Below are 3,200 nucleotides of genomic sequence, written 5' to 3' on the forward strand. Positions count from 1 at the left end.
CCCTTGGTTTATAGACATTTTATGCTTGTGGTTGTTGTAGTGCCAAAAATGTCTATAACATTCTTCTCTCTATGTGGAATCTCTTGAGTATCTCGTTGGCATACTTGCCCTAAGACACACAAAAAATCCCCATCTCCCTACCATACCTCCATGCCAAGAAAGTAATGCATGATCCCATGTCCTTCATCTCAAACTCTCATGAAAGGTCCTCCTTTCAAGAATTGATCAACTGTCATCATGTGTTAGTATGAGATCATCAACATAAAGTACAATGATCAACAATTTACCTTCCACCACTATGTGGTACAAGTTCACATCCGCTTCACTCTTCGTGAAGCCCAATCCAGTGAAGTAGCTATATATCTTGGTGTACCAAGAACGAGGTTATTTCTTAAACCCATACAATTCTCTCTTGAGTCAACACACATGCAACTCACAGTAAAGGTTTCAAAACATTCAAAATGCTCTATGTACACCTCTTCCTCAATCTTGCCATTAAGGAAGGTTGTCTTCACATCCATATGATGTATCTTCCAACCCATCTATGATGATAGTGCCAATATAGATCTGATTAACAAGTACCTTGCAACAAAAGCAAAGGTCTCATCATAGTCAATCCTCTCTACCCGTGAAAGCCACTGGCCAAAAAACTAGCCTTATGCTTCTCCACACTACCATCTACATCTTGCTTTACCTTGTAAAGCCAACAGGAGCTCACCCCTGACTTGTCCTCCAGTCTCGAGACCACATCACAAACACTGTTACAAAGTATGGAGTCATACTTCTCCACAATGGCATCAACCCAAATCGGTTGCTGCACAACGTCCTTAAAGGAAGATGGATCTATCACAACACGTTTGCCCATAATATCCATGTATCTAGTGTACCTCTTAGGTGACCTCCTCTACCTGTGCTAAGAAGTGGGTGCTCCCACATGCTCCCGTGCATCATCCAACAATCTGTCAACCTCTCTAGTGTGCTTTCTTCCCTCTCTAGAAGACTTTGCCTAAGTGGATGTATCCACTCCCAGATCCTCTACATGTGGCTGCTCCACATCAATCTGAGGCACCTTAACCTTAGGAGCTAAAATCTCCTAATCCACATGTGGCTCAAGCTCCCTCTCAGGGGAAACTCACATGGCTTTCTCCTCATCGAATCTGGCATCCTACAAACCAACATCATCCTACCGGTCAACTAGTACACCCGATAGTTGTGAGGTGTATACGTGTACCCCACAAATATCCCAAACTTTGTTTTTGGCTCAAGCTTCTTCCATGCATATTTATTCACATGGTAATATATCGATGACCCAAAAATATTGAAGTGACCAACATCTGGCTTCTTATAGGAATAAGCCTCCTCTAGTGTCTTCATCTCAAGTATCCGATGTGGGCTACATTTATGAACATAAACCATTGTGTTGAATGCCTCTACCCACAAGTGCAAAGGTAGGCCTTAATAATGCAAGATCGCCCTCGCTACCCCTACTATTCTTCTATTTTTCCTCTCAGCCACCCCATTTTGCTGAGGGTTATGGGGTGTCATCAACTCCCATTTAATCCCTTCCGTTGCACAGAAGTTCTCAAAATCATTTGAGACATACTCACCACTATAATCACTCGGTAGAGCTTTAACCTTCTTTCCTGACTCTTTCTCCACCAATGCTTTAAACTCGCAAGAGTTTGTGAAAGTTTGATCCTTTTTCTTCATGAAGCATATCCAACCTTTCCGAGATAATCATCAACAAATATAACATAATACTTGTGTTTGGTCGTGGTTGCTGTCGAGAATGGTCCACACACATCTGAATGGACTCTCTCTAGCATAGCCTCTGCTCGACTATCTCTATTGTGAAAGGAAGACTTGGTGTATTTCCCAAATTACACCCCTTGCATGTATCAACTTGCTCAAACGTACCTTTGGGAAGACCAGTAGAGATCTGCCGCAATATCTGCAAAGCCCCATGATGTAAGTGCCCCAATCATTTATGCCACAACTTGACAACATCTCAGCTCTGCACCCTTTCTTCTTTTGTGCTCAAAGAAGCACACTCCTCTACCTATAGCTTATAGATATTCTTCACCCGAATCCCTATCTTCTTTACTTGGCCCATCGATATTTGTTGAAGGAACACCTTTCCTTTCGAGAAGATCACATCATAGCCTCTATCCTCAATCATGGAAACAAATACAAGGTTCTTCTTCAACCCAGACACATACATAACATTCTTCAAGGTGAGTGGAGCCCCATGCTCCCTCTGAAAAGTAATCGTGCCCAATCCAGTAACACTATACTTCTTGTTGTCACCCATCTTGATATGCATCTCGAGATCTTTCTCCTCCAGGTCACTGAGTAACTCTTTGTCACCATGTGGAATGAAGCTCCACTGTCTAAGTATCATACACTTCCCACCATTGATGACACTATGCATGTAATGAGGGAAAACTCCAATTCGAATTGAGAGGCCAAAGCCTCACCCACCACTCCTCCTGAGGACTTCTTCTTGGATTTCTTGAGTGGAAAATTTGTAGCAAAATGGCCTAGCTCATGACAATGAAAGCACTTAAATTTCATCATGTATTTATTCTTACCTCCATGATAAGAATCCGATTTGGAATGGGAATCTTTACCTTTCCCCTTCTTCTCCTTAATTGCTAAGGCACAATTCTCTTCATCGTCAATATTTGATGAAGATGCATCCCTACTGTTCCTCCTGATCTCCTCCTGCATCAAATCCGACCATAGCCTTTCCCAATTTGGAAGCTTATCCTGCATTGATAGAGTCCTGATAACTATGCCAACTCTTTCGGAGTCCTAGAAGAGCAAGACTCACCATATCATCCTCGACAACCGTGATTCCAGCACTTCCAAGTTCATCATGAAATTGAGTGAACTTGGTCAAGTATTTTGGAATAGTCTTGCCTTTATCCATTTTGATTTCTCGAAGTTTGTCCTTCAGTGCCAATTTCCCTTGGAGACTGCTGTTGTGATACAAGTCCGTCAATTATTTCCACATAACATATAGATTTTCCTTTCCATGGAGACTCGAGACAATGTGGTCTCGAACTCCCTCAAGGATTATCTGCCTTGCCTTCGCCACACACTTCTTCCATTTGGCCAAGTTCTATGCATCCGAGGTTGCTAGCTTAGGAATTTATTGATCAATGAATTCCTTCAATCCATTAACCTCTAACATAGCC

The sequence above is a fragment of the Pinus tabuliformis genome, chromosome 4_1 (assembly GCF_031772625.1).
Source record: "Pinus tabuliformis cultivar Carrire ecotype Pingquan chromosome 4_1, CPIR1, whole genome shotgun sequence".
Taxonomy (NCBI): Eukaryota; Viridiplantae; Streptophyta; class Pinopsida; order Pinales; family Pinaceae; genus Pinus; species Pinus tabuliformis.